Here is a 14,011-nt window from a genome sequence, read left to right as displayed (position 1 = left end):
CTCCCCCATGCCCTCCGGACGAGTCGTGGCTCCATCCTGCGCCCTCCCCACCCTGGCTGGGCAGCGACTGCCCCAGCCGCTGCTGCACCCACTGCCACACTCCTCCCTAACTGCACGGGCCTTGATCTGGCCCCCCGCACCTGTTCCCTCCCCCCACCCCATCCACTACAATAGATTTACCAGCTGGAGGCAGCTGCATCAGTAATCAGATCAGATCAGCTGATATGCTTCCTTAAAAATAGGCTATTAGCCCCCAAAATCTCTATCGGTGCACCCCTACTTTTCACTATGCAAGTAAACAGAAGTAAGATTGTGACATCTTAAAAGGGAAATCTGATCTTTTTTTAAAATAAGGTTCTCTTTAGGAAAGAATATCTGAAATTTAAGAAAGGGCCCGGTCCTAATACAGAATTGAGAACACACAACTGTTAAACCCTGATTTCATTTGGACAATGATGCCACTCTCCTTACCTCCTGACCCACCTCACAGCCCAGAGAAGTCATTTAACCTCTTCTCACTCAGTTTCCCCATCTGTAAGGCAGGGCAAATAATTATTACAAATGACTACCCAATTTGCTTGTAACAGCTTGTTAATGTTTGTACAGCTCTTTGAAGATGCTCAGAGCCACATAAGTGCCAAGTATTACTACTAGATGACGCAATAATATTTTTGCTCCCTCAAGTTATTTCAGGATACTACACAGACTACCATATTTCTAATGGAAATAGGATGATGTTCAAAAAGTGGGGCATTTTGAAAACAGACTGCACAATCTTTTTCCAGCTCAGAAACCTTATTGGCTTATGCATTCAAGAACAGAAAAATATCACTTGACTGGGTTTCTGCTGACAGAATAAGCTTGTCTAAATAAACACAGAAGTCTTCCTCAGTCTTAGAGAGAAAAAAAAATATCAAAGAAGTAGTGGGGGAAAAAAGGAAATTATTAGTGAAAACTGTAGTGCTGAATTTAAAATTTCTAAATGTAAAGTGACAGGACAAATAAAAACGACTGGAAAGGAAAAGAAAAAAGTATCTAAAAAATGCAGCAGACAGGTCACCTATGAGATAAACAGGGCAGTGCACTAAATATTTATGCACTCTCTCTTTGTATTGGAGAGTCCCAGTCAGCATTTTGGGTGAACAGAATACAAAGCACAGCATTTCTATGCCCTGGCCCACAACAGACATTTCTGTGTTAAGAAAAACCAGAATGCACCATTTTTTGGACAAAAAGTAGCTTTCCTTCCCAAAAATGAACAAAAAAAACTACAAATGCCAATATAAAAAAATACTTTCTATAACCTGTCACCCCCTTTGCCATCAGTAAGAAAAGAATGGAACAGTGCACATGACAGGGCAGGCCCACACTACCACAGTTAAATAAGTCTATTATGCTCTAGTTGCACATATCAAGGCTGTACAGAAGTGAGACTCTTCTTTACAAGATGTGCTGGAATTTTGCCTCTTGTGGAATTGGAAGCAAACTCACAATGCTTTTGAATCTTCTTTGAACTTAACCATTCCTCTTCCTCATTCTTTCAAATTCAAAGCTGAATTAATTCATAATATGACAAAACCTATTAGGCAATGCACCTGTTAAGATTTATCCAAGCAAAACTAGGCATCACAAAAAAGTTACACGGTCTTATCTCTCACTGAATTGAGAAGTGAACCAAATCCAACCATGATCCTCCTTGATTAGTAACCACTATAGCATTTAACAATTGTTTTGCCTGAACAATGTTTTCTATATCACTAAATCTTTTTTTCTATATTAGTAGAAACGATGCCCATCCATAGGCACAAAAACTTCTTCTGCACGCACAAATACACATACACACACGCACACATTTTCTTAAAACATATTCCCTCAAACCTCAGTATGTCTGTCTAATCCCTTAAAACTTAATTAGCAACCTTAGTTAGGGAGAAGGTGATAGACTCCCTTCCCTCCAGTGGTTTGAATGACTTCTTGAAAACATTAGAGACTAAAAACAGGATATCAGAAACTCCAGAAAATTGAGTCAAGATTGGGCACCTGTTTTAAGAAGTGCAAACAACCAGTTCTATGGCTCAATAGAAAAGACAATGAGCCATTTTCTCCTCTTTGCATGAAATATACACACAAAAAGGTACACTACAGAACGTTAGATTTGTAATTTGTGCATGATCCAATATTTAATGTGATACTTATTTACCAAACTAACCTTGGCTCTTTGACATGCATGCATTCTACTTTCGTAACTCGACTGTGAAACAACACTTTTTTTCTACAAGCAGCAGCAGTAGATTTCAGCTCACAGGAAAGCTTGAGAGAAAACAGATCTATTGCTAGCAAAACACCTCCACATAGCAAAAATTCTCCGGAAAAACAAGAACACAGTCCGCAGACTGAAAGAGCCAAGAAATAGGGATGAAAGTGGAATCCATGGTACACTCTGTGGGAAACACAAGAAGCAGAAGAAATATGCCCATCCTATGGGCAGCAGTGCAAGAAACAAGCTCCCTTTGCCATTATGCTGCTACAAACTAAGGAAGACAAAAGAACCAATGCATGTACGAATTGATGACATACAATCTTCCCATAAACATTAGAAGTGTGACATTAGCAGATCCAAAAACTCTCAATACACACATGCACTGCAGAAGGAGGCTAACCAGCTATTTCACTGTTAAATTTACAAATATGCATCCAGTGAGACTACCAAAACTCTGTTGGCCCTGGCAGAAACACTGAAGAAAGAACTGGCAGGCCTGGAAAGAGGTGGCTTCCTTAAGTTAAATAAGGAAGCAAGCATTAGTTAACAGCCTCATTGTGGAAGTAAAAGAATGCAAGTAAACTGAGGAAGTGCACTGACTACAACCTCCTGCACAGGACATTGAAAAGAAGTTGCTACTTTTTACCAGTGAATAAGCACATGCCAAGAAAAAAAAGTGTTCACTGATGTCACATGTCAAAGATGAGTTCTGGCATATTGAGCTAGAGCAGCAGTCCAGCTATCTGACAAACATAACCCAAGTTTACACACATGCCAGTTGAATGACGACCAGCATCAGCCCAGCCCCAGAGCTGTTCAAATGCATGCTGCACCAGGCACTGGAGGGGCTTTCAGGTATTGAGACTATAGTCAATGACATGCTGATCAGAGAAGGAGACATCAAGGAAAGCAAGTGTCGACAGTACAGACAGCCAAGAAACTGATAAGAAGTCAAAACAGAGAGGAAGGGATCCCTGCCAGGCAATTTTGGACCACTACACTTCATCCTACAGACCAGTGGCACTCAACCTTTTGGTTCCATAGGCCAGATGACTGGCATGGGGCTGGTCCAGGGGCTGGATCCTGCACTGCCCAAATTGGGCCCTGTGCCATACTGGCCCCACGCACCTGGCTATGCTATCTGCCTTCAAGGCTCTCCCACACGTCCAGAGACATTTGGCAGCTAGAGGAGCAGCAATTAACACAACCACTGGTCCCCCACAGCCAAATTTAAACCAATGGGAAGCCCTGCAGGCCAGATAACACAGCTTCATGGGCTGGATCTGGCCAATGGGTCAGGGTATGAACACACCTGCTATAGCCTACAGTAGGCCCTAAACTGCTTAATGGCAACATAGAATAGCATTTGCTTGACCAAAGACTGGGTAATAAGCAAGCAAAAGAATGTCAGAGTAGGCAAGACAGGTTAACAGCAGTAGACTAAAGGTTGCTTAGAGTAGATTTAGTAGTTTTATGCCAGTTAGATCTAGTTTAAGACGACAGACAGCTTAGATAGGGAATAAAAATAGGCATATGATTATTATTTATAGTAGAACCTATTCAGAACATTAAAAAAGCAGCCTTATTTAGTGCAAAAATCTAGGTTCATCTCAGACTCTTTGCTCTTCAGCCTTAGGCTATTTTTTAGCAAGAATCATAGTCCATCTGCAGATAAACCAAGCTTAGCACTCTTTTAAAACTTAATCTGAAACCTAGGTGAGAAGTCCTTTTCTCTAACCAGCTGGCCACCTGTTAGAGGCTTGTTAAGACTTTAAGATTTGGGAAAGTAATTTTAAATTCTCTCAAATATTAACAAGATTGGTATTTTTTTTAGATGAATACAAATTTTGATCACTTGCTTGATATACCTTAATTATGCTGTTTGGTCATTTATATTTTATCTGTATTTCATTATTAAATTTGCTGTTAAACTTTATCTACATTTATGTTTGTGAGTATTTAATTTTGGTGCCACTGGCTCTGAACCTTTCTTGGTTCCCCAAATCCCTCTGGGGTGTCAATAATCCTCCCCAAAACTAGAAAGCAGCCTGGCATAGCATCTATTGCATAAGGAAAAAATAATACGAAGACAATGCTTCCTATCATGCAGCAGTCTGTTGCAGTCTGCTGGAGAAATGATGGCTGGGGCACAAAAGCAGAAAAGAGAAAACTAAGCCGCATAAAGGCAGTCCACAATAAAAGGAAATGGAGATTTCATGTGGAGAGGGGAACCAACCATTGAGCAGCCATGCAAAGCAATGGCAAAATACAAAAATAAGAAATCCAGCCTGCAGCAAGGTCATGAGGTAGCTAAAGAAATGGACTAAAAACAAACATGGGTGCAAAGTGGCAGCCAAGAGCCTGTACATCCAGCCATACATGGCCACAGACACAGACAGGACAAGAAGAGCTTCAACCATTAGCCAGCCTGAAGAAGGAAAGTCATGAGAAATTAGGAGTATGAACAGTACAGAGTACCTACCACACATCACCCAGGGGAACAAAGGCAAAAGCAATAACAGGTTGCAAGCCAGTCCTCTATTTGCTCCCCTAGTGATAGCACAAACTACAAGTGGGAGACTGGCTCAAAAATCAGCACCCTTGAAAGACCATGTTGTCCAACAGTTGTGACTGCTTATTTTGTATAAATAAATAAAAATGTTTTTGATCTTATACTAGGGCTCTGTTCCACTGGATTTGCATGCTCTCATTTGATACGCAGGGTGAGAAGCTTCTGGGACAGCTGCATGACAGCTGGGAAGGGTGCAGACCCCTGAGGGGCTAAGGTAGAAAACCTTCAGAGCTATGACTGGAGAGCCCAACAGGACTCCATAATGGCATGCCCCTTTGTTAGCATCCTCAGAGAGGCTGGTGGGCCCTCACTGGTGAGAAACAGGAAGCACTGGCTCATAAGACCCCAAGCTGGAACCCAAGAGTAAATATCACCAGCAGTGACCACAAGCAGCAGGCAGCACACCTCAGCTGCTCCCAGCAGTGCTGACAGAACAGCAAGGTGAACCTGATGGTAAGCAGCAGCAGAGCAGTGACTTCAAAAGGTGGCAGGCAGAATGTTGCAGTGCTCCCCAGAGCACCAGCATGAAGCAGCACACCTCTGGGCTTGCTGCAGCACACTTCAGCACCAGCCCCAGCAGCCGCAATCTCAAGCACAGGCTGGCGGGTTGAGATCTTCCCCAGTGAACTAAGGAGCAGCTCTTCTACTCCTTTTTGCTGGGTGAGGTGGTAACCTCCCAGGTGGAGAAAGTTCTCAAGCAGAGAGGCACACCAGAAGACCCAAGCAGCTTGTTATTTGGAGTTGTTTGTTATTTGCAGATTTTCTTCTGTTGTTTGGGATGTTATTTGTCTGGGGAGTTATTTCGTATTTTTGGGGCTTTCCATAGTTGTTCTGTCTGATACAGTCTAGTTATTTTCTTTCCTATTAATAAACTTATATATACTGTTGGTATCTGCACTGCTTGCAAGCGGGAAAGTTGTTCTTTTAGGACCCTCAGTAAAAGATGAAATTGTCTCAGGTTTCTGGGTGACGGGTTCAAGCCAACCCCCCCCCAAATTTGTACTCAGCCCTTGTTTTGCCACCAGGACCCAGCAGAAGGGTTACGCAGGATATGTACTAGAGGGGCTATATACCAGCCTGCAGCTCCAGCCAGCCAGCTAGCAAAAGCTTGCACAAAATATGTGGCAACAATAACATTTGTTGAAAGGATAGACGTGGCAACCTCCTCAAAACTTGTGTGGAGATGCCCATGATGCAGGAGGGAAAGGTTCTCTAGAGAGAGATTTCTAAAGAGCCAGTTTAGATTTAGAAACAAGGAGTCTTTCCATGTTATTACATGTCAAGCGAGTAGATGAAATGATTCAGATAAAGGTTAATGGTTCTCAAAGCCAGACTGCCAAGTCTGAAACTGTTATTCAGGGTCTAGCCAAAAAGTGGTCCAGTTCAAATACCCGTAAAATCTACATTTTTGCATGCAATACAACAGAAGATAGATATTCTATTGCCTAATTATTTTTTTCCATCTGGGTTTCTACCAGAATAGAAAAGCTTGTGGACTTTTAGATTTAGTCTTTGGAAACATGCATGTAGAAGTCTGCTGCAAAATATACAGCTTAGCAGTAAGTCACATGACAACCTGGTTCCCATCCTACACTCTTAAAATAAGGAAAACCTCTACCAATGTGGGTGGAAGTTTTGCTTGAGTAAGTTACAAGGGATCTGACCCTGCAAAAAATAACAAACAAAAGGATGTGCTGAAGTTATTCAAAGGAATTGGCATTAATACTAAAGCAAACTTTAATTTCCAGCTCATGAAAGAGATTGTATACAGCGAATCTTTCCTGTGTTTTGGAAGCATATAAGAAAGGTTTTAAGTTATGAAGGCAACAAAGACAGCAGTGATCAATGATGTCAATAATGAAGAAAGAATCAGAGAACTGAAAGTACTTACACTGGAAAGGAGACTTTATGCAGATTTTCACCAAAGCTCTTGAAACTGTACAACTAATCCATATAAACTTCTGACACTAAAATAAAAAAATCTAAATTATTAAATCAGCACAAAATGACATGACTTGCATTAATAGCAGCTCACAGAAACTTCATCATAAAAGGATGCAGGTTGAAGGACAACCAGTGAATATCAGGAATACAGACCTTCAAAAGGGACAAGTAGAGAGGCACGAAATGCAGGCTGCAAACAAGTTTCAGCTATTTCTGATACACTTAGTTCCCTATACTTCTACTTCTCTCTGTTTCCCGTGATAATCAACAGCACACAGAATTAAGCTGGAGAAGCCAACGGATGCTTTGCAAATGGCCTTCCTCTAAACCTGGGTGCTTGCACAAAGTTAGGAGGCCAGAGGTGAGAAGGTGAAAGAAAGCTGGCAGTACACTCCTCCAGCACCAAATGGCAGGTAAATATTGCTTAATCCAACATTACAACTCTCACCCCAGCCCACCACAACCTGTTGGGATCAAAGCAAAAGCCACAAAATCTGGTAAATTCCATCCAATTTTTTTTTTAAATGCTGCCTTTCAGAAACATAAAAAGCTAAATTCAAGGAGATAAGAATCTAGACAGATAAAAATAAATTACACAAGTTCCACGAAAAGGTAACACAGGAAACAGTAACTTGCACAGGAATTTTCAGTAAGATATGGCTACTAAAAAGGTTCATGCCATTTGGGCTGTAATAAATTACCTTCTATAAATGACCGTGTCAAAACCATACCTTAGGAAAGAAAATTACAAGCATTAAACATTCACAGACTGACTAACTTAGTAATGCCCAAGGATAAAATGCCAAACAGCATACCAGGGTTCAAAGGAAATAACCATCAGGGAGAGAGAAAAACTATAATGGAAAGCATGGAAGTGCAAACAAAGGGTGTGTTAAAGTTGAAGGAAGACTTAGACTGAACAGCAAGGAAAAATGGACAGTGACATGCAGACTGTGAAATAGTTTCCCAAGGTGAGTGGTGAAAGTTTGTTGGTGCTAAAACATGTTCTGTTAAAACTTGCCTGGACAAACTTGCCAAGAGCATACTTGGAGGAAGAAATCCTGCTTTGGCGAGGGCGGAGACTGAAAACCCTCAGTGTCTTTTCCAAGCTAGCTCTCTCTGTTTTTGATACCTTGAAGGCAACAATGCTATTACGTACACATGTCCATTTTATTTTATTTAAAAAAAAAAAAAGCACCTATGTGTTCAAGAGTCAGCTAATGAATCTACTCCCCTACACCTGAAGAAAATACATGTTCTACTGCATTGGCGATGCATAGGGAGTGCATGTGCACCCCCTGAGATTGCCGGTGCACCCCCTGAAAGAAGTGCTGCTGGCGCTGCTGGGGCCGCCTGAAGGCAGTCGCTGCTCACCATCCCCCCCCTTGCCACTAATACTGCTCGCAGCATCTGGAGGCGGTCACCTACCACCAGTCAGCGCTCACCACCCCACCTGCCTCCAACACCGCCGCGGCCATCTGCGGGAGCTCCCCACTCACCATAGTTTCATACTTGTTAGGGTTGGAAGGAACCTTTTAGATCATCGAGTCCAACCCCCCTGCCCTGTGCAGGAAAGAGTGCATGGGTCAGATGACCCCAGCCAGGCGTTTGTCCAATCTCCTTTTAAACACCTCCAAGGAAGGGGACAGCACGACCCTCCCTCGGAAGCCTATTACATATTTTAGCGACCCTCACTATAAAGATATTTTTCCTGATGTCTAATCTAAATTTGCTCTCTTCCAGTTTGCCATCACCACACCCCCACCCATCACTGCCTGCAGGTGGTCGCCCACCCCCCACCCCAGCCTCCAGGGGCACATGTTGTTCATGTTCTACTGCTCTGTAGCTCAACTTTGGAATTCCAGGAGCCATGAAGGCTGTTAACAACAGAACGACAGGTTATCAAGAATGTGACACAGACTCAGGCCCCAAACTTGCAGAGGGTCATACCCATGGTCTCTTATGGTCAACTGAGTGGGTTTTACATGGGCACAAAGGTTTCTTCACAATCCTTCAGCAAGAATGTAGTTGGGGGGCATGGAGTTACTGAATAAGTAATTGTGTTGTGAGCTCTATTCAACACACTTAGGGAAAAATTGTTTGCCATATGGAAAAGGGACAAAATCTGGTAGGCAGGAAAAAATATTTGAGGTTTCTAAAAAAGGTAGTGAAGAATGTAGCGTACAAAGCCACAGAGGCCAGGAAAAAGTTACTGGATAGAGTTATTTTAAAGTTGCCTAGTATAATACAAAGGGCTCAAATGGAAAACCTATAATAAGAAAGGAGTTCCTCTTTTCTGCGTCTCCTACCTACAGATTAAGCCTCATAGACTAAGTATAGGCAGTCAAAAAAGCTCAAGGCTGAATTGATTCAATCTTCGCAGGTTAGTTTAAGCTGCGTAGATTGAACCGAGAAGCAAGTGAACAGACATTCACTTTTGATTCTAGAAATGCAGCCACATGCCTGCAGTAATCCAGGCCAGAAGCCAAGGGATGCTAGAGCATGCCTCCCTGCTCTGCTGAAGCAGACAGTTTGAATCTGAAGGGGATCTGGGACACAAGTTCAATAAACCAGTTTAGTCTGATACTACATCCATCCAGGTTTATCTTAAACCAGTTTTGACTATTTTGAAAGTGCTTTATGTACACTGAACTTCTGTTGTGCTATAGATTTGAACTGGTTTTCAATCACTTATACCAGTTTATGTGTAATTTTTGTCCCTAGCCATATATGCTGTTCAAGACTTGCTAATTGGCAGGATTCAGACTCCAAAGTCTGAGGAGATCCAGACATGGCAGCAAAGCAGAGAGTGCAGAAATAGGCAATGATTTATGTGCACTGCAGAGTGGTGTGAAAGATGCAGCTAGACCATCTCATTTGGCAGGGAGATCAAAGATTCAGCTGTGGGAGGAAGAAAACCGTTCAGGGTGGGGGTTGAAGGGAAGAGGCTGGGGGAAAAGAATCAGAACCATAGAAAGAGAGGAAGGAGTATCCCAGAAAAAAGGATTTTCCCCTGCTATATGAGGTAATAGGGATAAGCACTGCTTGTCTGGGTGCTGCCAATCACCCCCACACTCTCAGCCACAACTTTAACTTGACTAATACTAACTAGACCAAACCCAGCCTGCCCCTCATCTCATGCAGACTTTAATGGAGACCTGTCTTTAAGGGAAAGGACAATAAAATGGATCAGCACAAAAAGCATACATCAACTTTTTAGACTGAAAGGTTTTTTCTGGTTATACTGTATTTATTTCATTTTAAAAAGGAAATCTGCCCTGACCCTGAACCTTTCATTAATTTCTGCTTCTAACAGTAGAGCGCATGCACCACCCATTTAAAAAAAGTTACTTCTGAGTCATTTTCTTTGTTACTTCAATTTGACAGAAAACAAGATGCTTTAGTCATTTCTTCTCAGAAATCACAGTTATGCCAATGAAGTCCACACCTCTAGCAACCACAATGATCATCCTTACTTTAGAGAGCTGGGAAAAAAATTAAAAGTGTATCCCACTGAAAGAAGCTGAGTACAATAAACACTACTTCATGGGATGTTACCACAGAGTAAGAAAAGCATTTCAGTTTTATTTCACACAGCTGTTGTATAATATGCCTGAACTGATCTTCAAAATAGCTTCTTGTTTAAATGCATGTTAATTTTACTAATGAACTTCTCCATATTCCTAAAACCCTCTAGTCCTAGGACCAATGGTCTCAGATAATGCCCTCTTAAATCACATTTTGCAGCTGTTTTTTAGGTTTAAGCCTCAAAATCCAAAATTTCAAAACTGTCCCTGAATGTTTCCAAATCTTGGCCTTTATCGAGCCAATACGGATTGACCACATAATGAGAGGGCCCCAAGGGACAAACCTTGAGCACCACTTTTCCTCTTCCAACAACACAGGAGTTGGCTGACCCCCTACCATGACAAGAACTTCCCAAAGAGCCTATGAAGTCTAGAGCCTTAAACTGCAAGCAGTCACACAATTTACGAGTAAATAAGGTAAATTTCATAACACAGAAGTAACAAGTAAGAAAAAAAAATAACCATCCCACTGTTTTCAAGGCAGTGACCTGGGAGAATGACAACATGGAGCCAATTGCTACATTTTAATTTTAAGAGGGTGTTCTGGCCCTTGAAGGCAGATTGCAAACCTGGCACTGTCCTACTACTGATGACATTCAAGAAGGGAGGGAAAAATGCAGTGCCCAGATCTGACAAAGGAAATAGGACCCCTGTATTGCTGCAAGGTCTGCAACAAAGAGGCCCTTTCCTCCCCCCACTCCAAAGTCAGGAAGAAAGTGAAGGAAGAAACAAGACCTGCTGTGACTTCAGGAAGAGAAGCTGGAGCTCTGAGGTCTTCCCAAATGAGGGCCTGGAAAAGTTTTAAATGAGCCAGTGAAAGGCCTTGTGCTCCCTGAGGTGGTCACCAGGGATCCTGGTTTTCTCTGATTTAAAAAAACAAAAACAATTTTCAGATTAAAACAAGTAAGCCAAAATCCACATTTTTCCATTATCAAAATGAAATCCCACTATATGTACCTGTCAACCTTTCCTCATATCATGCATGCATGAATCCCTGAAACCAAAGTGACTGGTATTTCACATACTATTACCTAGCACTACAAATTCTGAGTTTAAATTAAAATACAAAAGTAACCCAGGCATTAAAGTCACACATTCATATTGTGGGATACAGACAACATGTCTGACTGCTTCTGCAAATGATTCCAAGGAAATATGTTGTGTACATTTTTAAAAATATCAATTACATTTATATTTGGCTCTCTGCCACTCAGTGCACCATTTTGTTCAATAACTAGTTACAGTACAAGTCACATGCAACCTACAGAATATTAAAAAATATATAAATTGCAAAACTAAATGGAGAACATCAAAACACAGTTTGACTGTAGCTGAAACTCCACCTTTAAAATACTCTTACACAACACAGAACTCCCCTTAAAACTAAGAGGCAAGAAACCTACAGATTAGTACATCAAGAAGAACTTTATGAAATGGTCTCTTAGCACCTCACCAAGCTAACCAAGCCTTTCTATCATAAAGCCTCTTTTATGATATAGGAGGTATTATCCACACTTTACAGATGCAGACAATGGATGGTAGATCCATTTGTTTAAGGACGCAAAATGTGGTCCTAGTTCCAAATTCCCTTCTACCTATCTTTACTAGCATTGGGGGTTTTTTTGTTCATTTTGCATTTTTTATCTATATGAAAAATAGAGATTTTTTTGTCCTCAATTCATAACATAATTTTTGGATATTAACCTCAGAAAACTACATAAAATATACTAACTGACCTTTTACAAATCATTTTTTCTGGCTGATTCAAAATACTGCTATAGCATGAATTGTTTTGTCTGGTATAAACATTAGTATTAAATGATAACTGCAGACTTTAAATAAAGTTAAGTTACTGACTGTTTGGAGTTTACAACAGAAACCAGACATGATCTACCCAGGGAAAAATTCTGGATCTATGACTAATTTCTATATTAATCATTGACTGAATCAGCCTTAAAATTAAAGCATTATTCTGTACAAATTCTGTTAGACCTTTCTGAAATATGGAATTACAAAACTGTGATCCCTAGTAAAAAAAAAAAGTTTTCACTTGATTTTGAAACGCAAATGCCAAATCAGGCTGCTTCCTTTAGTTCATAACGCTTTTTCTGGTGATGAAGAATGAATGATGGGTGAGAGATTATTAAATTAAAAACCTTCAAATGTCCATCCCACTAAAAAGGTCAGCATAAAATTGACTAAAAAAAGTCTCATGTCTCCAGCCTCTTTTGCTAATAAAACTACAGTGATCATTAGTCTTGTCAAATTAAATATCCAAGAGAACTCATCTACTTTCTACACAAAAAGACCTTCCTCTCTAGTATGCATTATGCTAAAAATCTGAAAACCATTTGCCTTGTCTGCCTCTCAGTTCAGCCATGTTGGCTGGTATCATTTCATCTAAATATATGGATATAGTTAGTCATATGACAAGTAGGATGCATGTCAAGGCCTGCAGAATAGACAGTAATACGCACAGCAAGTCATTCCTGTCCTGGTTGTAATTCCAGTGGCCTATTAAAATCTTACCTGATCTCCAATCTACTAGAGTCAAGACTGCTAAGGGTTTTGTTTTGTTTTTTAAAAAGAACTACACAATTAACCTCTATTATGATCAAGCCCCATGATGATTATTGTACTAAAGGAAAGGAACTGCCATACTGATATGAGGATGCAACCACACAAATCTTATTCCTACAGTGTGGGCTCATTCTTTTTACAAATGCTACAATTTTAAGAAGAATCGCTCTTCATTCTTTTTTTTGTCTGTTTCTTGGGGGCCTATGGGGATGAATTCATCCCCGATACAGGGATGATCCACAAGCTTCCTGAATGCCCTCATGCCTTTTATTTACTGATTAGATGCATGTGCTGTCCTTTCCAAAAAAGGCTCAAGGCAGCTTACAAGAAATTAGAAAATAATTTATAAAAGAGCAGATAGTCTTAAAGCACACCTACAAAAGAGCAGATAAAATAAGTTACATAAGAAAAACTCTCCAAACAATACCTCACCTTCACCTTGCTTGTGCCTGCCCAAATAAAAAGGTTTTACAATGTGTAGAGACCATGACCAGGGTCAGTCCCTGACAACCCTGAAAGAGGAGGGTGTTCTAGAGCAGAGGACTATTACTGAGAATGGCCTCCTGCATGTTTTCACCACATGAACTTAATCCACAGAAGATCCTTGGCTGGAGGTTCTCAGATGACTTTAGGGATCGCGATGGAAAATTACTTTTCAGTACTAGGAAACAACAGCCATCTTTAAGGACTTCTACTCTGCTATTCTTTATGTTTCCTCCAGGTAGATCCAAAGGCCAGGTATGCTACATAAGTTACCTTATTTGCAAAGGCTACACAAATACCTTCTTTTAAGGGGGAAGTGGAAGGGAAATGGGATATTATGTTTGGGACACTCATTAACAGTTTCAAGATAATATGCCCATTTTTCCCCAATACTCATGGATATTCTACATCAGGGAAGCTCAATATGTGGCACGGACACATGTGAACGTGGCACGAAGCCAGCTGGGGAGAGGACACAGGCATCACAATGTTAGATAGGGCAGGAAGCAGAAAGCAGAGCAACAGAGCAGGCAAGTGAAAAGGATCAGGGTGGCACTAAGGAAGAGTGTGAGGCTAATTTGTAGC

The 14,011-nt window shown here is 41.0% G+C and overlaps 1 protein-coding gene across 8 annotated transcripts in view; it reads right to left on the bottom strand.

Moving 5' to 3' along the window:
- PPFIBP1 (PPFIA binding protein 1) overlaps nt 1-6,804 on the bottom strand; it is a 212,580-nt gene extending 205,776 nt beyond the window's left edge. For all 8 annotated transcript variants that reach the window (XM_019515713.1, XM_019515715.1, XM_019515714.1 and 5 more), the window contains exon 1: nt 6,724-6,804. The gene's annotated coding sequence lies outside the window, so the exon portion shown is untranslated. The remainder of the gene's footprint in view (nt 1-6,723) is intronic.
- Nucleotides 6,805-14,011: the final 7,207 nt, after the last annotated feature.

This window comes from Gavialis gangeticus, unplaced genomic scaffold, assembly GCF_001723915.1.
Source record: "Gavialis gangeticus isolate Ggan-Ray unplaced genomic scaffold, GavGan_comp1, whole genome shotgun sequence".
Lineage (NCBI taxonomy): Eukaryota > Metazoa > Chordata > Crocodylia > Gavialidae > Gavialis > Gavialis gangeticus.
The sequence above is the reverse complement of the archived record's forward strand: the minus strand, read 5'-3'. Positions and strand labels throughout refer to the sequence as shown.